The sequence below is a fragment of the Aquarana catesbeiana genome, linkage group LG12, assembly GCF_042186555.1.
Source record: "Aquarana catesbeiana isolate 2022-GZ linkage group LG12, ASM4218655v1, whole genome shotgun sequence".
In the NCBI taxonomy this organism is placed as follows: Eukaryota; Metazoa; Chordata; class Amphibia; order Anura; family Ranidae; genus Aquarana; species Aquarana catesbeiana.
In genome coordinates this window covers 69,750,164-69,773,201 of record NC_133335.1, presented here as the reverse complement: position 1 = coordinate 69,773,201, position 23,038 = coordinate 69,750,164, and positions in this window count along the sequence as shown.

Below are 23,038 nucleotides of genomic sequence, written 5' to 3'. Positions count from 1 at the left end.
ATCGCAAAAAGTAGTACAGAAACTACTTTTTGAAATCGGTGCAGCGCCGCAGATGCAGCATCGCACCGATTAGGACGGTGCCATTGACAGCAATTGCCACTGATTTGACATGTCAAATCGCATGTCAAAAGGCTCCAGCGTGAACCAGGGCTAAAACCTAGAAGCTGATTGATTACTATGCACAGCTGCACCAGATTATAAGTGCACCGGTTTTAGTAAATCTCCTCCTGAGTGTTTCTAGTTGACCAAAGTGTATTGGAAAAAAAATTAGGTTGTGTCGTGCTGTGTGGCATGGGTAACTGACTTCAAGACTGGTTAAACAGAGTTGCAAATCTTTTGGAAGTTAAAATAGTTTACATACTGTACTTCACATTGTTGTATCAGTAATGTTATATTTAGATGTTTGCCTGAAAAACAAGCTGTATTAATTAAATATAACAATTAATGCAGTTATGTATACTATAATAACAATCATTACATGTATTCTTCCAACAGGTGTCAGTATGGGCAGCACAGTGGCCTAGTGGTTCTGCCTTGCAGCACTGGAGTTCTTGGGTCGAAACTTGCCAAGTTACATATTGTAGTAGGTAAGGTTGAATAAAGACAATAGTCTATCCAGTTCAACCTGGATGATTTTGTGGGTTTCCACCCACACTTCAAAGACTGCAGAGAGAGGTCACTGACATCTGTGTAAATTTTGGATGGACAACATTTTTGAATGTAAAACAGCCCCTATGTATTAATTGTTTTACTGTGTTTACCCTGAAATTTAGCTTTAAGCATTGCATACCTATTAAACCAAATGTAAAATGCTACTGATGTGGAACATGCTGCGTTGCACAACATCCCATTGCACAGCCTCATGGTGGGGGAGCACCTGTACTCTTTAACCCACCCCTGTCCAGCATAGGCTGGTCCTGAACACTCACTGCCAGACTACAGGCAAGGGGTCTTCTCCTGGGCACCATAATAGAGACATCCATCTAGAGGCCCCGGCCTAGCCTAACCAGCACCAACGTTAGACTGTCCAATAAAAACAACAACAATACTCCTGCTCCTGAGTGAGTTGACTCAATAGTGGCTGTTCTGCCTTGACCGATATAGATAATCTGTTGAGTGCCTTGCTGACCTCTAGGACTGGGGCCGTCCTGACTGTAATGCAGAAATAGAAGACAAGAGGGCACACTTGCCTATTGCATCAACCAACATAAATTTATTATAAGATAAAAATTCTTTAGAGGCTTTGCAGAAGAAGGACTGTCCTTGGAAACGTGTCAGACCAGAGGGACCAGGGTTTGGGGCTCCAGGCATCTTGGGAGAGTGTAGCCATGCTTGTAGCCTGATGAGCGATTTTAACATTTATGTTTGTGAGTAGACACTTCATACATTTCTATCCTATAATACATTTATGTTGGATAATGCATTAGCCTAGTGTGCCCTCTTGTCTATTTCTGCAGTAGGCTGTCCAGTACCTTCCTCCGACCTTACAGCAATGGACCCCAGTAGCAGCCTTCCTAAGCACAAATTTTGGTTCCAGAAGTTGTTCCTATCCTGAAGTTAGGAGAAGGACAATGACAGATATTCAACTCTACTGCAACACAGTTGACATACATGCCTACAGTGAGGACACATTCTTTAGGTTGCAAATAGAAAACAGCAGACATGGGAGCTGAGTCGAGGATTAGTCCATACTTTTTAGAGGTTAGCAAAAGTCATACATGCCATAGTCAAGGGATGTGAAGTCTTTCGTCCTTCCTTCCTTGCCCTAGAAGGTAGATCCTCAACGATTACATCTTCGCTGCCTTGGTCCATGAACCGTTTCCCATGAACAACCAACCCCTAAGTGGCCTCCCACCAGACTATTTATATAGAGCAATCCTAGATTGCCCACACAGACCGGGGCAGGTCTAAAATTTCGTCACTATGCAACAGCCCACTCACTACTCTGAGAGCTTCTAGAGTTTACCTAGGTCAGAATATTTTAACCTTTTTTCAGCTTTAAACCAGAGACGTGCAGTCAGGGGAGGCAGGTGAGCTAGAGCCTCAGCTGCCATGAACATAAAAAAAAAAGGAAAATTGATCGACTTCGAGGGCCGTAGCTCAGTGGGGTTAGGTAGCTGAAGTCCTACCCCACTACTGGTCAAAATTTGGGGCTCCTATAACTTATGGTTCCGGAGGTACAGGGCTCCATGTGCTGCCTGTCAGAAGCTACATACAGAGTGGCCAGTTTAAATACAAGCTGGCACACTCTGTTTGCAGCAGACTGAGAGGTTGAGCTCACAGTGCCTCTCCTCACTTCTTGTCAGAGGCACTGAGCTCAATGGACAGCTTAGAGTCTTGGACCAATGGTAAAGTACCATTAGCCCAAGATCTCCAATAAATAAATTTGCAATGGAGGCACGCCTCTCACTGCAGTGTCATAGAAGGGGGAATGTGTCTAAAAAACAAATGCTCCCTTCCAGCCCAGCCCTCTTAACTACAAGGAAAAAACGTGTTTATGGGTATACGATTTGCCCACAATCCCATGTTTTTCTCACACAGTTATGAGGGAGAATGAGAATCTGCTGCTGCTGAAAAGGTACAAGCTAAATCATATATTATTATGCTATATGTTATAAGATAATAATTTATTATGTATCTATTTACTGTGAAATTACTGGTTGAAAGTTGTAACTTCAAACTTCAGTAATTTGTCCATTAAGCCTGCTTGAGTACAGTTTTTGAAAATATAGTAAATTACCTTAAAAACAATATATAATAATTATTTGTATTACTTACTTATGGTAATTAACCCCTTGCCACCCAGGCCAATTCTCACACTTCTCTCCTACATGTAAAAATCATGATTTCTTTTGATAAAAAATTACTCAGAATCCCCAAACATTTTATATATTAATTTAGCAGACACCCAACGGAAAAAAATGGTGGTCATTGCAACTTTTTATGTTTCATGAATAAAAAAAAAAAAACACTAACGTTAGCCCAATTTTTTGTATACTATGAAAGATGATGTTACGCCGAGTAAATAGATACCTAACATGTGATGCTTTAAAATTGCACACACTTGTGGAATGGCGTCAAACTTCAGTGCTTAAAAATCTCCATAGGTGGTGCTTTAAATTTTTTTACAGGTTACATGTTTATAGTTACAGAGGAGGTCTAGTACTAAAATTATTGCTCTTGCTCTAACGTATGCGGCGTGAGTAACCTGTGTGTATCTGGCTCTGATACTAGCCAGTGCCTCACCAGCCACTGACCTCACTGCACGTCCCTGCTTTAAATGTATAGAAAATATCGAGACAACCCAGTCTAAAATATAAAAGATGGACATGTTACTAATTTTCAAAGACCTTTTAGATATTTTCAAAAACCTTTCAGATGGGCATCTTGGTGAACACAATATACAGGCATGTGGGAAATAGTAGTGATACAAACACGTAAACACACACACTAATGCTGCGTACACACGACCGGACTTTACGGCATACCTGGTCCTGTGGACCGGAGTTCGTCGGACATTTTGATCGTGTGTGGGCTCCAGCGAACTTTTTTTTCCCAAAAGTTCGACAGACCTAGAAATTAATCATGTTTCAAATCTTTTCGACGGACTCGAGTCTGGTCGAAAAGTCCGCTCGTCTGTATGCTAGTCCGACAGACAAAAACCGACGCTAGGGCAGCTATTGGCTACTGGCTATGAACTTCCTTGTTTTAGTCCGGTCGTACGTCATCACGTACGAATCCGTCGGACTTTGGTTGATCGCATGTAGGCAAGTCCGTTCATTCGAAAAGTCCGTCGTAAAGTCCGTTGAAAAATGTCCGCCGGACAAAGTCTGCCGTAAAGTCCACTCGTGTGTACGCGGCATAACACAGGTTTAACTGGATGGACTGGTGTTAACCTTACCAACTATGTGATAATGTAACCTGAGTCTGCAACAATGCACACAACTGCTTTGATGAAATTAACTTAACATCAGAAGCCCCCTTTCACATCAGAGGTTCTCCCATAACATCAGAGCCTACCTTCACATCATAGCCCCCCTTTACATCAGAGACCCCCCCCCCATTGCATCAGGGATCCCTCATCATGCCCAGCCTGCCCACACCATGGCAACGCATGACCCTGATCTAGGGAAAACATAGTCCCATGCTTGTGGCACCAAGGTAATCCAAGATGGCACCCTGGTTATGAAACACTGGGCTAGGCAGCTTCATATCCTACTTTCACTATAGGGTTCCCGACTGTGCCTATGGTAACATCTAGTGGACAATTTGGGGCACTCCTGGACCCTTACCCTACACTACTAGTAACATTCACAAGTATGTATATAAAGGTACCCACCCTACTAGAGATCATGAGATACAGTAATTATAATTTATGTAACTAGGCAGACATTGATCTATGTTAGCATCCATGCTAGGAAAAATGAAAAAACAAAATCATAGGTAGTTTTCTTCTATGGAGCTAATGGACAGGAAGTAGCTGTGCGGTGGAAAATATTACTCCCACTATATCGCGTTCAATCTGAATATCTTCTCTTCTGCTAATATACTCACACAGTTATACATTTATATATTCATCCAGATATGGGCCGGCAGGGACATCATAGAGATGCATACTTCCCAAGTGAGGCTCCCCCACCCTACCGGGTGATTGGCTAAGCTCTATTTGTGAGCTCCCAAGGGAAATCTCCTTTCTTGGGGTGTATTCCATCACAATAAGGCATCTTTCTATCTGGTGATTAACAAACCTCACCTGCGATTGCTCTAAGTAGACAATCTTTGTAGAGGAGTGCTTTCTTGCATCGTGGTTGCATAAGGCTATATTTCAGCCTTTGGCGTCGTATGTGCCTTAGGAATATCTTACTTTCACCTACTATTTGGGGCTCCCCCATATTGTAGACATCTATAATTGAAGCTTAATTCACTTTCCTATATCATTATTTGGTCCCCCCTTTGAACTAACATTTACATCCTTGCTCTGATAGAATGCCCATATTTTCTGGCTACTCTGGGAGGTGGGTCTCTCTCGGCCCAGCGTTGGGAGTTGGTATGCCATTGCCATCTGGCATCATCTGAGGTCTCTCTTTGGAGGCCTACCTGCCTTCTTCCTGGATTTGTTCCCGCCTGGTTTCTGCCTTTTCGAGGTCAATCTGTAGCACCTACCCAATCTGTCCTGAGGAAGCAAATTTTTGCGAAACGCGTTGACAAAACACACATGGAGGAGTTATAAACCTGATTTTTTTTATATTTATCCACACTGTCTGGTATATCGATGGACCTTTACATTCCTATATGATTGGATACATGCCTTCTTGTCTGTATTTTGGTATCTGTGAACTACTGCAAAGTAGCGGGTGTTTGTGGTGATTTTGTTATGTATGTTTTTAACATAATTGTAATAAAGATTAATTTGTTTATATATGTACTGCCTCATGTTGTGCCCACAAAGTCCGCTAGTTTTTGAAAAAGTTCATTTTCTCAATCCTTTTCTCAGATATGGTCTTTTCCATAACCAAGTTTATAAAAACAATGTCATTTATACCTATTGTCCCTTTGAATAAGTTAAGATTACAAATTGTCTCATCTTTAAGGGGAACTACATTATTTAAATGTAACCCTGCACTAGTTTTGCTGGTAGCAGCATTTTAATATTATTTACCACCCAGTTGCTGTGAAATAAATATTTAAAATGGATCCTGTTTTCTGGAGCAGTGAAGCGGCATTAGTCCATCTGATGTATTGGAGGATGATCACTCAACGTTTCTCAAGAATAATGCACTTCTCAATAACATCCTTCCTAACAATATGTGACACACAGTAGCCGATGCTTGTATCTATCGCAGCATGCTGTCACCAGTTCAGCCATCCATGTGCTAAGTACATGGCAGGAGTTTTTATATTGACATCCAGCAACATGGCTTGGCTTTTAAGTGAGTTTCAACAGTTTCACTTTTCAAGGAAATTATAACATACCTTAGTGAATGTGGTGAAAATTCACTTTTGCAAAGAATACCCAATAGGGTGCAAGGAAAATTTTTAATAAAAGGCTTTTTTGCTTGTGAATGATAGGATGATAGAAGTTAGCACTGCTGCCCTTTATTACTTTGTAAAGTGAACATGCACTACCCTCTTTAGTAAATCAGGCATAGGAGTGGATTTACTAACCACTTGACAACTGGGCACTTAAACCCCCCTCGTGACCAGACCAGTTTTCAGCTTTCAGTGCTCTCACACTTTGAATGACAATTACTCAGTCATGTAATACTGTACCCAAATGATTTTTGTGTATACCACAAATGATACCCCAAAATACATTCTGCTACTTCTCCTGAGTATTATGATACCGCATGTGTGGGACTTTTTAACAGCCTAGCCACATAGAGAGGCCCGACATGCAGGGAGCACCATCAGGGGTTCTAGGGACATAACTTACACATCTAACTTGTTGACTACACTTTTGAAGGCCCTGGAGCACCAGGACAATGACACGTTACACTGACGTGGCACTGATGACAGATGGCACTGATATGTCACACTGATGACACGTGACACTGATGTGGCACTGATGACAGATGGCACTAATACGTGGCACTGATGACACGTGACACTGATGACAAATGGCACTAAGACATGGCACTGGTGGCAGTAATAAACAGGGGTTGGTGCTAAGTTGGTCTAAAGGGTAGGATGAACCCACATCCCAAGTTAAACTAGCTAAATGGAATTTGATCCTCTTACGGGACTTTAAAGGGAACACCTACTCATAGGTCATAAAGAGTATGATGTAAGATTGTATTCAAATGATAAAGTGTTTATTAATAGTATAGATCTTCAATTGGATCTGTGGTACATGGGGTAAATATGCAGCATACGTGATACATACAAGAAGATAGCAATACAAAGTGCAAAAATTCACAATCATAGAACTCCAATACACATGGAACACATATGCGGGGAGTACCCGACACGTTTCGAGATATACTCTTCTTCAGGGGTATCAGATTGGAATCAGCAAACAAAAGGTATGTCTATAAATTAAAAAAACAATTATAAACCAATTGTAAGGATATTGTGATCAAATATATAAACATAGATGTATAAAGAAAGGTATTAGTTAAGATACGAGTATACAATATATATGGAGAAAAACAGTAAGTACTGACCATGTAGTATTGTTTGGAGGGCACGTGTCTAATGCTGCATCCATATTAAAGAGGGAGAAAGGGGGGTGTATGGGGGGGACGTAACACCACTGAACGTAGAGGTATGTCCTGTTCCTGGTCCACAACCCGCAAGGCTTATATGCCCACCCAAGGCACGGTCACCAGGGGGGATTCCCCAACAGAGGGCGTCAAAAACCGGCCACCAGTGGAAGGGATGATCCTGGGAGGGCTCCCGTGGCAGTAATACGTGGCACTGATGACAGGTGGCACTAATATGTGGCACTGATGACAGGTGGCACTAATACGTGGCACTGATGACACGTGACACTGATGACAGATGGCACTAATACGTGGCACTGATGACACGTGACACAGATGACAGATGGCACTAATATGTGGCACCGATGACACGTGACACTGATGTGGCACTGATGACAGATGGCACTAATATGTGGCACTGATGACACGTGACACTGATGTGGCACTGATGACAGATGGCACTAATATGTGGCACTGATGACAGATGGCACTAATACGTGGCACTGATGACAGATGGCACTAATAGGTGGCACTGGGGACAGATGGCACTGACAGGTGGCACTGGGGACAGGTGGCACTGGGGTTGGATGGCACTGGGGATGGATGGCACTGGGGACAGATGGCACTGGGGACAGATTGCACTGACTGGTACTGTGGGCACTTTATTTTCCCTTTTTTTTTTTCATACACTGACGCTGCCTCTGTGTGAGGAGGGAGAGCCGGCGATGAGAGATGATCTCATATGTTTACATATGAGATCATCTCTCATTGGACACTCAGATCGAGTGCTAAATGGCCGCTGTGATTGGCCATTTAGCACGATCTCTGATTGGCTGTGTCCAAGGGACTGCCTGAAGGGCGCGCATCGCGGAAGTAAACAGGAGGACGTCCAGGGACGCCCTCCCGGCAATTGGAGTCCGCGCTGTAGCCATCTTTCGGCTATAGCGCGGACGCCTAGTGGCTAAAACTGGAGAGTGCATAATATGGTGCAGCTATGCATAGTGGCCAATCAGCTTCTAACTTCAGCTTGTTCAAATAAGCTTCGACAAAAAAAATAAAAAAATCCTGAATGGCTGTAAATGAGATCCTCACGGCTAAATCCTTGGTCTCCTCAGCCCCAGTAAGCTCATGAAAAGACAATAATGATACCCATAGCATGACTCCGTATACCTCTTTTTATTGTGCAAGTATTATAGTACACTTACAGGAATCCAAATGATTACAGGCGTTGTATAACAAACGTCAACGTATGACGAAATGCATCTGGAGGAGGGTATGTGTTGACATCACCACATTGTCTTACTAGGAGGCTTGTTGCGAGCCGGCCGGCTCTATTTCTATATGCGATTTTTAAACCTACCAATTCTTTCTTTTTGGGTCCTTTGCTGAATGAGACGATCAGGGACTTTGCAGTGGTGCCGGTGTGCAGCCATCTATCCCGTGTTAATTGTTCTTAAGATCTTCTGTGCAAGTAAAGGCCTTGGCTGGGCTATAGCCACATGCCTGGTTTTGCTTGCTATCTGGTAAGCAAGTTTTTCTTATGGTGGCGATGCACTTCTTGATGTGAATCACTATGGTGTCATTGTCATAGGGATTTATCCCACCAATTTCAACTATGGAAACATACTATTATGATATTCAATCAAACATCCTGGTGCATCAATGAGACTTTTCTAGCGCGGCTTCTCTCATTTATTTTTGTTGGATAACAAAAAGCAGGAAGTCCGGGATGTGGTGCATTCCACGGACCAAAACCGGATGTGACGTAATGACGCAATAGCTCTGCTTGCGCATTTCGTCACAAAGACGTCATCAAAAGCGGCCAAAGGAGACCAAGGAGTTAGCCGCGAGGACCCCATTTACAGTCATTTGATACTGTGGAGGCTAGTTACCCTTTGATGGGTAGTGTTATCCGGTGAGTGCAGCACAAGAGGGGACACAATTGTGACACGAAGATATTGCACGATTGCATGCACGTTTGGCAGCACCTACTTCGCTCTAATTTTATTACTGAAGTGATTTTTTTCTGAATTTTTGGACTTTATTTGATGTTATCATGTTCACACAGATATCACTGTAGCACTTTGATTATATGGTAGTATTGAACATTAGCACTTTGCCTTTTGGTATGGTTACCTATGCAATTTGCATGTGCACTTTGCACTTTTGCTTCAAGGTGTTCGTTGTTTTTTATGGTTGCTTATGCCTTTTTGCTTTTAATTATTTGTACAGCTGTGTATGATTTTATGTTACACATTAGAGTACATTTCACACTAGCAGTGTCAATTCCACCTACCCCTTACTGTACTTCATGCAGATATAGATGATTGCTCCCTGTCCCTTCACCATGACCATAGCTGTTAATTACATGGTCACAACATAACATATGTAAATTTTTGGAGATGAAAAGACCTGAATCCAAAGCTGACCATGGACTACAGGGAATGGTTGGATGTGAACACCATGTCTCTTTTGTCAGTCTGTCCCCTAAACTGAATTGCTTTGAAGGAGTCAAGGTAAGTCACAACAGACAGTCCTGGCACCTGGATAAATGCAAGTGATGCTGAATACTAACATTTATAGAAAAAGTTGAATATCTGATTGCCCCTGCCTTTGCTGGGTTTTTTTTGCCTTCCTCTGGATCAACTGTGGTTATGGGTTTCTGTCTATAGGATTGTAAAAAAAAAAAAATGTCCTCCCTTTTATTGGTTGAATTAGATGGATTTATGTCTTTTTTCAACCAGACTAACAATGTAACTATGTAACTATTTACAGCAAAGTTTTCTAAACTTCCCGCTGGACATCTCATGGACATCTCATGCCGTCTCAACCTCCAAAACATCTCCAAACTCTATCCCTTCCTAACCAATGAAACCACAAAGCTCCTGATTCACTCCCTGGTTATCTCTCGCCTCGACTACTGCAACTCCCTCCTCATTGGCTTACCTTTAAATAGACTATCCCCCTTCAGTCCATCATGAATACTGTTGCCATACGCATCCACCTTACAAACCGCTCAGCGTCTGCTACCCCTCTCTGCCAATCCCTCCATTGGCTGCCACTTACCCAACTAATTAAATTCAAAATACTAACAATAAGTTAAAAAGCCATCCACAACTCTGCCCCCAGCTACATCACTAGCCTAGTCTCAACATACCAACCTAATCATCCTCTTCGTTCCTCTCAAGACCTCCTGCTCTCTAGCTCCCTTATCACTTCCTCCCATATTCACCTCCAGGACTTCTCCCGAGCCTCGCCCATCCTCTGGAATACCCTACCCCAATCTGTCAGACTATCTCCAGATCGATCTACTTTTAGCCTACCCTGCCTTCACCTAATAACTGTTCTTTTATTTTCTTCACCAGCTCATCCCCCACAGTTACCCTTTGTATCACTTGACCCTCCCTCCTAGATTGTAAGCTCTAACAAGCAGGGCCCTCTGATTCCTTCTTTATTGAATTGTATTGTAATTGTACTTTCTGCCCTACTGTTGTAAAGTGCTGCGCAAACTGTCGGCGCTATATAAATCCTGTATAATAATAATAATAATAATCTGATGAGCCTGTATATAGTTCACTTCTTGCAAGTGTTCTTAACTCTCTTTTGGACAAATAAAGTCTTGTTTTATTACACTAATGCCCTGTACACACGGTCGGATTTTCCGACGGAAAATGTGTGATAGGACCTTGTTGTCGGAAATTCCGACCATGTGTGGGCTCCATCACACATTTTCCATTGGAATTTCCGACACACAAAGTTTGAGAACTTGCTATACGTGTTTTAAGTCACCGCGTTTAGAACGATCGGATTTTCCGACAACTTTGTGTGACCGTGTGTATGCAAGACAAGTTTGAGCCAACATCCATCGGAAAAAATCCTTGGATTTTGTTGTCGGAATGTCCGATCAATGTCCGACCGTGTGTACAGGGCATTAGAAGTGCTTTTTTGTGTTCTGCCTTTTACCAGAGTTTGCATCCCTCTAATGGAGTGCTGCTGTGGCGTAGTTCAAGACATCTGCCTGCTTTGTCCCGTATTCTACTTGGACTACATTGTGAACTTTTCTTCTTGGAGGGTTAATTTCACCTAAAGCGCCCTATATGCCACCTGTTCCTTCTTGGGGCCATTTCACACAGGCTGTCCGATCAGGTCCGCCTGATCGGACCCTGCAGTCTCCTCTATGGAGCGGAGAATGTAAGCAGACACCTGTCCTCTGACCCTTGTTGCCATCCGATCCGATCCTGTCCGCCAAAATCAGACGGATGGTGGTCCTATCTTTCATTTGTCCGGGGATCGGATCAGATGGCATCAGATGGAAATGGACAGGCAGTTTGTTTCCATATGATTTCCCCATAGAGGAGAGTGGGACTGTGTCCATGTCCACTCTGCATAGCGGAGCAGACAAGGACCTGTCATGCCCCTGCTCAGCCGATCCCCCCGCTGAGAAAGCGGAATTCCCTATACAAAGGCACCCATGTGAAAGGGGCCTAAAACTATTTAGTTCCACAAGAATGCCTGTTTGAGGTTGTTGTGTGCTTTCCCCTGGACATTGAGTCATCACCCAATCCTGCCAGAAAATGTTGGTGGGCACCTTATAGTGGAACTAAAGTCCATCTATACTAGCCTACCCTCTAGAGATGACTAGGCTTTGAGCTCCTCCTCTGCCGCCACTATCTTGATGTTTAGTCTTTGAGCTTCCTTGGTGCTGCCACTAGCTTCACTTAGTCTTCTTCTGAGTTTGGAATCTTCAGCCATCTTGATTGATCAGTCTGGGATGACTTACACACAAGGTAATTCATTCTGACATCAAAACATGCTGAGGATGAACCCTAAGCTACACATGTGCAGCTTAATGTACATTCTAAAGAAGTTTGCATGCAGACGGGTAAGAATTTTATATTGCAGAAAAAAAATATAGACCCAGCAGGTGTACGAGTGTGAAGAAATAACATCAACTCCAAGAAGACATGCATGTAGAGTCTACTTCTTTCTCGAACACCCCAGGAGCTTAAAAATTAATTGTGTTCTATTATCTATATAACAAGCTCAGCTATAAAGAGGGAGCTACATGTGGAGATGATGGAAATTACAGATTGTGCATTCAAGGAGAGAATATCAATGTCTACATGATCATCATGGATTCCTTTTCATCTAGATTGTGAGACGTAACCATTTTCAGTTTATGTAACTTCTGATTACTGGACACTGCAATGAAGTTTCAGAACCATGGACAGCACCTCTTCAACGATAGTTATTGCACATGAACACAAAACGCTATCCTTATTCTCCAAAAAAAATCCATATACATCTACTACTTAATGGCTCTGTAATCTTTTTTTCATTAAATTGCTTCTTGTGTTTTTCTGTCTCCCTATAATGTGCTCCATGAGCTTTCAAACCTCTCTTTTTCCTTCTTACTTCCTTTTGTGTGGAACAAACTGTGCATGTTAGTTGCATTCATGTGCGCTGTATGCACACGAAAAATCCCAAAAATTTGGAGTGAGCAAGAGAGGGGTAGCTATGTTCCTACATACTGTGGGACCATGGAGAACAAACCTAGCCACACTCCAACGTAAAGTCAGATCACAGCAGCAAATAAATGGAATTTGGTGGTTTGGAGGAGGCTTAGAACATTAGCAAATTTGAATGCTATTTAAGCAAATAGCAAATAATAAATAAGCAAATAGCACAAACATAGACAGCATTTCTTAGACAGTATACTGCTCCATCCTACTGTTGGAAAACTACCAGGTACCAGGAGCATATGGCCGACCATAGGAAATTCAGACTGAAATTCAGGGGCGGACTGACCATTTGGGCACTGCCCGTGGGCCCCATGCCACTAAGGGGCCCCATCAGGGTTGCCAGACTCAATAAAACCAGGGACAGTATGTAAAAATCTGTGTTTTTTTAAAAATCCCAAGATTATAGCTGCCCTGCCTCTCCAGTACCTTTTCAGTGTGTGTATGTGTATTCTGTGTGTGTATATACTGTGTGTGTATATTGTGTGTCTGTGTGTGTATACTGTGTGTGTATACTGTGTGGCCCCATAATCTCCTATTGCCTGGGGACCCCATAATCTCCTATTACCTGGGGGGGCCCATGAGTTGTCAGTCCGCCCCTGCTGAAATTTGAAAGGTTCTGCAGCCAACTATGGGCAGGCTATTTGTACTGAAGTCGATCCATCCTATGTTTTTTTTTTCGTGCAATACAGTTGTTGGGCAGTGATCATTGTATTCTGACAGCTAGGAAAACTCTGCTGTCAGAATACAATAGCACAACGGGAGGGATTCCCCCATCAACACATTTAGTGCAAATGAGTGGTAAGGGAAAGGAAATTGTATAATGTATGGCTTGTCTATAACTTGAGCAGTATGGAGTGAGGCAAATAACATTTTCAGGAGAGCTCAGCACTGACAGCCTCTATACTTCCCTTAGCACAGGATTCTTTTAAAGCAGGGATGCTCAACCCATGGCTCTGATGTAGCCTGCTACCTCAAGCCAGGGAAGAACATGCCCATGCTCTGGGATGGTGGGTAGGCAAGCCCTGATTGCGATCAAAGGGTTGCTGACCCACCATCTTAGAGCATCAGAGTACATGGAGCCAGCGTAGGCAGCGGAGGAAGTAGGTGGCTACTGAGGGAGCAGGAGCCGCATAAGTCAATGCTTCCTCTGTAGCACCAGCTCCTGTCCCAGGTGGAGTCATACCAAGTGTACTTCGCCAGGGACCTTTCTAGCAGTCTGAAAAGTGATGTTAGCAGAAGCTGGAAGAGGAAAAGCTCAGTGTATTCAACATCACAAACACTTTGCTTTTGCAATAAGCACCCCAGTGTATTTCCACTCTTGTAGTCAAATTCACAAAATTGTGTTCCTATTCACACAGCATAACTAAAAAGCATGTTTGAAATATTTTATACCTTTTAAATCAGGGTTTCTCAACTAGGGTTCCTCCAGAGGTTGCTAGGGGTTCCTTGAGCAATGAGCAATTTGTGCCTTTCAGATAATTTCCCAATGACACCATCGATCTTTTAAGCTATCTAAAGGGGATAATTCTTCCCAATGATCACAAATGTAAGGAGCATTCTTCCCACCGACCATCACACTAATGTATCATGATTTGTAGACATTTTCATTTTTTAGCAGGGGTTCCTTGAGCCCGGAAAGTTATTTCAAGGGTTCCTCTGTGTTGAAAAGGTTGAGAAAGGCTGTTTTAGATGTTTCTCAGGAAGTGTCATGGCTGACTACAAGGTTATTTTGAACAATGTTAAATTGCGCCTGTCCGAAGTCTGTCCACATTAACATACACTATTGCCAAAAGTATTGGAACGCCTGCCTTTACACACACATGAACTTTAATGCCATCCCAGTCTTAGTCTGTAGGATTCAATTTTGAGTTGGCCCACCCTTTCCAGCTATAACAGCTTCAACTCTTCTAGGAAGGCTGTCCACAAGGTTTAGGAGTGTGTCTATGGCAATGCTTGACCATTCTTTCAAAAGTGCATTTGTGAGGTCAGGCAATGATGTTGGATGAGAAGGCCTGGCTTGCAGTCTCCACTCTAATTCATCCAAAAGGTGTTCTATTGGGTTGAGGTCAGGCAAGTTCCCCCGTCCCATGCTCATCTACACTATATTGCCAAAATGATTGGACCACCCCTCCAAATCATTTGGTGGAAGGTGAATAATGGTGTGGGGTTGTTTTTCCAGGTGTTGCGCTTGGCCCCTTAGTACCAGTGAAGGGAACTCTTGAGGCATCAGCATTCCAAGACATTTTGGACAATTTCATGCTCCCAACTTTGTGGAAACAGTTTGGGAATGGTCCCTTCCTGTTTCAAGATGACTGCACACCAATGCACAAAGCAAGGTCCATTAAGACATGGATGAGCGAGTTTGGGGTGGAGGAACTTGCCTGACCTCAACCCAATTGAACACCTTTGGGATGAATTAGAGCGGAGACTACAAGCCAGGCCTTCTCATCCACATCAGTGCCTGACCTCAGAAATGCGCTTTTGGAAGAATGGTCAAACATTCCCATAGACACACTCCTAAACCTTGTGGACAGCCTTCTCAGGAGAATTGAAGCTGTTATAGCTGCAAAAGGGTGGGCCAACTCAATATTGAACCCTACGAACTGAGACTGGAATGCCATTAAAGTTCATGTGTGTGTGTAAAGGCAGGTGTCCCAATACTTTTGGCAATATAGTTTACGATGCAAGAAGCCCAGCCTCTACACCTTTAACCCTTTGTTAGGACAGACGGTGCTCAAATCTAATTACAATTGATAAGGAAGATCTGCCTGCACAGTACCAACAGGGTTACCTATGGCAAACACAGCTGTCCAGCCCCTTCATGAAAAAAGAGAACTACCAAGGATTTCTTCCTGCCGGAGGGTCCAGGAAAGAGCATCTAAAAAGCTAAGCTGCATTTTTTTAATATTTTTTTTTAAGTTATGCTATGTGGCATGTAAAAAATATAAAGTAAGGGGTATCCCAATTCGGCTGCACAAGTGGAAATCCTCTTTAACCACTTCATGCAAATCGCTGTACCTGTACGTTGGTAATTTGGTGCTAAATACCATTGTTATGGCAGCAGGTAGCTGCCTTAACCCCGGTATTTTCAGGAACGGCATCATGCGTTTCTCTTTAAGATAAAAGTGGTCTCTGTGGCGGATTCGCCACAAGATCACTTTTATCTGTGGCGGGGGGGCTGCTCTACGGTCGTTTCCGTCGCTTACCGGAGCCGTCAGCAGCGGCAGGAACGATCGCGTCCTTCCCCCTCTGAGGCTGGACACGAAGTGAGGGAAAGATGGCCCCCACTTGGCTCCATAACATTAGATGGCGGAAGCGACGTCAAACGTCACTTCCGCCCAATGCTCTTTTTTTGTTTTTAATGACATTTAAAGTTTTTTTTTTTTTTTTGCATTTAAGTGTAACTATGAGATCTGAGGTCTTTTTGACCCCAGATCTCACATTTAAGAGGTCCTGTCACGCGTTTTTTCTAATACAAGGGATGTTTACATTCCTTGTAATAGGCATAAAAGTAACCCAATTTTTTTTTTAAAAGGACAGTAAAAAAAAAAAAAAAAAAAAAAGTAAAATAAATGAGGGAAAAAAAAATACATTTTAAAGCGCCCCGTTCCACTGAGCTCGTGCGCAGAAGTGAACGCATACGTAAGTCGCACCCGTATATGAAAACAGTGTTCAAACTATACATGTGAGGTATCACTGCGATCGTTAGAGCGAGAGAAATAATTTTAGCCCAAGACCTCCTCTGTAACTCAAAACTGGTAACCTGTATACATTTTTAAACGTCGCCAATGGAGATTTTTAAGTGCCAAAGTTTGTCACCATTCCACAAGCTGGCGCAATTTTGAAGCGTGACATGTTGAGTATCAATTTACTCGGCTTAACATTATCTTTTATCTCTTCTAATATAGAAAAAAAAATGGGCTAACTTTGCTGTTGTCTTATTTTTTAGCTCAAAAAAGTGTATTTCTTCAAAAAATCGCCTTTGTTATTACACGCGGTCGGATTTTGCGACGGAAAATGTGTGATAGGACCTTGTTTCGGAAATTACGACCGTGTGTGGGCTCCATCACACATTTTCCATCGGAATTTCCGACACACAAAGTTTGAGAGCAGGATATAAAATTTTCCCACAACAAAATCCGTTGTCGGAAATTCCGATCGTTTGTACACAAATCCGACGCACAAAGTGCCATGCATGCTCAGAATAAATTAAGGGACGAAAGCTATTGGCTACTGCCCCTTTATAGTCCCGACGTACGTGTTTTACGTCACCGCGTTTAGAACGATCAGATTTTCCGACACCTTTGTGTGACTGTGTGTATGCAAGACAAGTTTGAGCCAACATCCGACGGAAAAAAAAACTAGGATTTTGTTGTCGGAATGTCCGATCAATGTCCGACCTTGTGTACAGGGCATAAGATCCTTGCGCAAATACGGTGTGACATAAAGTATTGCAATGACCACCATTTTTATTTTTCTAGGGTGTCTGGAAAAATATATATGATGTTTGTGGGTTTTAAAGTAATTTTCTAGCAAAAAAAAAAACAGTTTTTAAACAACAAATCTCAAAAAAGGCTCAGGGCTGAAGTGGTTAAAGTGGATGTAAACCCAATGTCATCCTTTCTAAACTACTGCCATAGGGGTTATCTATAAGGATATATATGCCTCCTGCATGTATCTTTACAGTACCTGACTGCGAGAATGTGTTTCCAGCACGATCCCATCAGCTGGTTCTCAGCAACAGGGTACTGTGCATCTCGTGCTGGCTTGCTCATCGGGAAAGGAAAACTGTTTTTTCCTTTCGCGATGAGCGACAGGCATTGCTGACAGCTGTCTGGTATGAATCACGAGGGGGAACGCTGAGCCAAATTTTAAATAAAAAACCTTTTTAGCCCTTAGATCTGGTGTGGATTTTAAGGTGAACCCCCTACGCCGAAAAAACTACGTGGGGGCCCCCCCAAAATCCATACCAGACCCTTATCCGAGCATGCAGCCCGGCCGGTCAGGAAAGGGGGTGGGGACGAACCATACCAGGCCGCATGCCCTCAACATGGGGGGTGGGCGCTTTGGGGCAGGGGGACACCCCCACCCCAAAGCACTTTGTCCCCATGTTGATGAGGACAAGGGCCTCTTCCCGACAACCCTGGCCGTTGGTTGTCGGGGTCTGCGGGCAGAGGGCTTATCGGAATCCGGGAGCCCCCTTTAATAAGGGGGCCCTCTAGATCCTGTCCCCCCACCCTATGTGAATGAGTATGGGGTACATTGTACCCCTACCCATTCACCTAGGGGAAAAAGTGTCAATAAAAAAACACTCTAGACAGGTTTTTAAAGTAATTTATTAGGCAGCTCTGGGGGTCTTCTTCCAACTTCGGGGGTCTTCTTTCAACTTCTCCGCTCTCTCAGGCCTCTTCTCCCGGTGTCCGGTTCTTCTACCGGTGTCCGGCCTCTTCTCCTGGTGTCCAGTTCTTCTGCTCTTTTGCCGGCTCTTTTGCCAGCGGTGGCCCAGTCTTCTCCGCCGTCTTGTTCCTTCTTCTCTTCTTCCAATGTTGACACAACGCTCTCTCCCGCTGTAATGCTGTGTGAGCGGTGCGCGATGACTTATATAGGCATGGGGCGTGGTCACCGGGTGATATCACCTGGTGACCCTGCCCCCTTATGATGTCACAGTCCCGGGGCATGATGGGACTGTGACGTCATAAGGGACGGGGTCACCTGTTTTTTCCCCCAGGTGAATGGGTAGAAAATGGGATGTCATAAGGGGCGGGGTCACACTTTTTCCCCAGGTGAATGGGTAGGGGTACGATGTACCCCATACTCATTCACATAGGGTGGGGGGCCGGGATCTGGGGGCCCCCTTATTAAAGGGGGCTCCCGGATTCCGATAAGCCCTCCGCCCGCAGACCTCGACAACCAACGGCCAGGGTTGTCGGGAAGAGGCCCTTGTCCTCATCAACATGAGGACAAGGTGCTTTGGGGTGGGGGGGCTGCAGGGTGCCCCCCTGCCCCAAAGGGCCCACCCCCCATGTTGAGGGCATGCGGCCTGGTACGGTTCAGGGGGGGGGTGCTCGCTCGTCCCCACCCCCTTTCCTGACCGGCTGGGCTGCATGCTCGGATAAGGGTTTGGTATGGATTTTGAGGGGACCCCCACGCTGTTTTTTCGGCGTAGGGGGTTGCCCTTGAAATCCATACCAGACCTAAGAGCCTGGTATGCCCCTGGGGGGAACCCATGCTGGTTTTTAATTTAAAATTTGGCGCGGCGTTCCCCCTCATGATTCATACCAGACAGCTGTCAGTACTGCCTGTCGCTCATCGCGAAAGGAAAAAACAGTTTTCCTTTCCCGATGAGCGAGCCAGCTCGGCGCTGGCTCCCGCGACGGGGCTCGCAGGTGTCAAATCTTGCCGATAAGAGCGGCGAGATTGACACAATATCGCGGTCACCTACTGTACCTGTCAAATGTCTCCCCTCTGTCTGTTATGAGAGCCGAAACACTGCAGATTCTGTGGGTGGGTCTGTTGTCTGGAGCTCGGTGGGTGGAGTCGTGATGTCAGTAGACTTCCCGCCCACCTCTACACTCCCCTTGTCAATATGCGTTTTCTCCTGTGTATTTCTTACACTGAACTTCTGCTATGATCTCTAACAACCAGTGAAAAGACAGGAAAGTAACCACATGACTTCAGCATGCCAAATGCTGAGGTGTGGAACAGCCAATCCTGGCAGAGCTGCTGAAGAAAGGAGTGGGGATGGGAATTAAAAAACAATGCATGTCTTAGGCTAGTGCACGAGATGTAAATCACCTGTCACTCCCAGCAAGGGGGAGGATTTGACAAAGTTTTTCTCAGTTTGTCAAGATTTATCTCACTGAACAATAAAGAGGATTGCTCAGAGATGAATTAACTCTGTGTGGCAAGACTGGGCTCAAATGATAGGAAATCTTATCATCTACATTATGATATAAAAAAAAATAAATAAAAAAAAATTGGGGTTTACATCCACTTTAAGCCTAGTCTAACGGAAGAGTATTATAAAGGGTCAGGAAGAGGCTAACCTTGCAAAATATGTAAATGTGGTTAATTGTCATCATTGCTTACAAGAACTGCTATTGAGATTTAAAGTGAATCTAAACCCCAAGGAAGCTGCCGTCTCAGCCTCTGTTTGATTCACAGTTGTCATTATGCTGCACATGTGATCAGTTATCATTCCAGCCACTTGATGGCTTGACAGTTTATTTGAACTGAAGCAGCTGTGACACTTATCATTCACATCATGTCTTTGGGAAACTGTTAAATCGATAAGTTTAAATCTGCTTTAATGTGGAAATTAGGAACAAATATCCAGATGAGATATTTCATTTGATGTCATTTCTAAATATAGGACAAAGCACAGGAACAGTGAACAAGGGAAGGCAATTGCCATGTCACCCATACCAATAGTAGAGAGTTTCTGAATACAAATGCAGCTTTATTATGAAGCCGAAACTCCCTTTCACAGAATACTGTATACTGTATTTCCAGCTCTCAGCCCAGAGCTTTACTAATTCCCTCTTAACATTATCATGGAAAACATTACTCGGCTCCACAGACCAGCCTGGTGTCATTACAGGCTTCCCTTCCTCCCAGGGGTGGTGAATCCCCAGCTAAATATAACGTGACAAATAGCAAATAGGTTATCCCTGAAAAATAAAGCATCAGGGGCTTGGGGTTGCTATGGGACTAACTGGTTGCTAGGAAACCCCTTGCTAACAAAGATTATGCTGGACCAGATGCCATCAGCCAGGTCACATGATTGGGGACATGGAACCCACACCTATTGTGTAGAAACACAGATTGGGATTTTACAGTATGATGTGTGTATCAGGACCAATCCATTCTTGTATTCTTATTTTATTTTTTTTTGTCATAAATATATTACACTTATCCATTTATATTAAAGCAAAATTGTGAACATTTTTGGAAATATTTAGGAATGAATTCATATCTCATCATAAAGGGGAATTCTACTCCTTTTGTAAAAAGAAAGAAAAATATATATATATATATATATATATGTGTGTGTGTGTATATGTATATATATATATATATATATATATATATATATATATATACATATATATATGTATGTATGTATATACTATATTGCCAAACGTATTGGGGCGCCTGCCTTTACACACACATGAACTTTAACCGCTTCAGCCCCGGAAGATTTTACCCCCTTCCTGACCAGAGCACTTTTGGCGATTCGGCACTGCGTTGCTTTAACTGACAATTGCGCAGACGTGCGATGTTGCACCCAAACAAAATTGACGTCCTTTTTTTCCCACAAATAGAGCTTTATTTTGGTGGTATTTGATCACCTCTGCGTTTTTTTTTTTGCGCTATAAACAAAAAAAGAGCGACAATTTTGAAAAAAAAAAGCAATATTTTTTACTTTTTGATATAATAAATATCCCCAAAAAATATATAAAAAAATAATTTTTTCCTCAGTTTAGGCTGATATGTATTCTTCTATATATTTTTGGTAAAAAAAAAATAAATCGCAATAAGCGTATATTGATTGGTTTGCGCAAAGTTATAGTGCCTACAAAATAGGGGATAGATTTTATGGCATTTTTATTATTAATTTTTTTTTTTATTAGTAATGGCAGTGATCTGCGATTTTTATCGTGACTGCGACATTTTGGCGGACATATCGGCCACTTTTGACACTATTTTGGGACCATTGTCATTTATACAGCGATCAGTGCCATACAAATGCACTGATTACTGTGTAAATGACACTGGCAGGGAAGGGGTTAAATACTAGGGAGCGATCAAGGGGTTAAGTGTGTCCTAGGGAGTGATTCTAACTGTGAGGGGGGTGGGCTACCTAGGACATGACAGCAATCACTGCTCTCCATAACAGGGAGCAGTAGATCTCTGTCATGTCATTAGGCAGAACGGGAAAATGCCTTCTTTACATAGGCATCTCCTCCTTCTGCCACTCCGTGACACGATCGCGGGACACCGGTGGACATCGAGTCCGCGGGTCCCGCAGGCATGGTCACGGAGCATGCGTCTTAAAGAACATTTGTGAACATTTCCGGAAATGTTTAGGAGTTATCTCATATCTCATCTTAAAGGGGAATTCTACTCATTTTGTTAAAAAAAAATATATATATATATATATATATATATATATATATATATATATGCACACTATATTACCAAAAGTATTGAGACGCCTGCCTTTACACACACACATGAACTTTAAAGGCATCCCAGTCTTAGTCCGTAGGGTTCATTATTGAGTTGGCCAACCCTTTGCAGGTATAACAGCTTCAACTCTTCTGGGAAGGCTGTCCACAAGGTTTAGGAGTGTGTCAATGGCAATAATTGACCATTCTTTCAAATGTGCATTTGTGAGGTCAGGCACTGATGTGGATGAGAAGGCCTGGCTTGCAGTCTCCGCTCTAATTCATCCCAAAGGTGTTCTGTCGGGTTGAGGTCAGGACTCTGTGCAGGCCAGTCAATTTTCTACACCCCAAACTCGCTCATCCATGTCTTTATGGACCTTGCTTTGTGCACTGGAAGAATGGTTGAAGAGTTGGAGCTGTTATAGATGCAAAAGGGTGGGCCAACTCAATATTGAACCCCTATGGACTAAGACTGGGATGCCATTAACGTCCAAATGCGTGTAAAGGCAGGCGTCACAAAAGTTTTGGTAATATAGTGTATATTATATATATATATATATATATATATATACACTACCGTTCAAAAGTTTGGGGTCACCCAAACAATTTTGTGTTTTCCATGAAAAGTCACACTTATTCACCACCATATGTTGTGAAATGAATAGAAAATAGAGTCAAGACATTGACAAGGTTAGAAATAATGATTTGTATTTGAAATAACATTGTTTTTACATCAAACTTTGCTTTCATCAAAGAATCCTCCTTTTGCAGCAATTACAGCATTGCACACCTTTGGCATCCGTCCACAACACTTTTTTCCAGTCTTCCTCTGTCCAATGTCTGTGTTCTTTTGCCCATCTTAATCTTTTTCTTTTATTGGCCAGTCTCAGATATGGCTTTTTCTTTGCCACTCTGCCCTGAAGCCCAAAATCCCGCAGCCGCCTCTTCACTGTAGATGTTGACACTGGTGTTTTGCGGGTACTATTTAATGAAGATGCCAGTTGGGGACCTGTGAGGCGTCTGTTTCTCAAACTAGAGACTCTAATGTGCTTATCTTCTTGCTTAGTTGTGCAACGCGGCCTCCCACTTCTCTTTCTACTCTGGTTAGAGCCTGTTTGTGCTGTCCTCTGAAGGGAGTAGTACA